The following is a 322-nucleotide window of genomic DNA, read 5'->3' on the forward strand; positions in this document are numbered from 1 at the left end:
GAAATGAACGGTTATTGCTCATCAAAATATATCTCGGTAAAGAAATTTCTTGTGTTTGCAAAATGTAAACACAATATTAGCAATGATATATGAAACGGTGAAGGGAAGTAATATAAAAAAACCGTATATCTATTTTTTCGACAAAAATCATAATATATTAACCAATGAAGATGATTTTGCCAACGCAAATGACTAATAGTAGTGATGGAATATAAGTATGAGTAATTCATAGTAGCGAAAGTAATAGGCAAATAAGGATAATTATTCTAAAATATAGATTATAAGGATTACATAGATAAGTAAACGGGCGCCTTGATAATTT

Source organism: Penaeus monodon, chromosome 23, assembly GCF_015228065.2.
Source record: "Penaeus monodon isolate SGIC_2016 chromosome 23, NSTDA_Pmon_1, whole genome shotgun sequence".
Lineage (NCBI taxonomy): Eukaryota > Metazoa > Arthropoda > Malacostraca > Decapoda > Penaeidae > Penaeus > Penaeus monodon.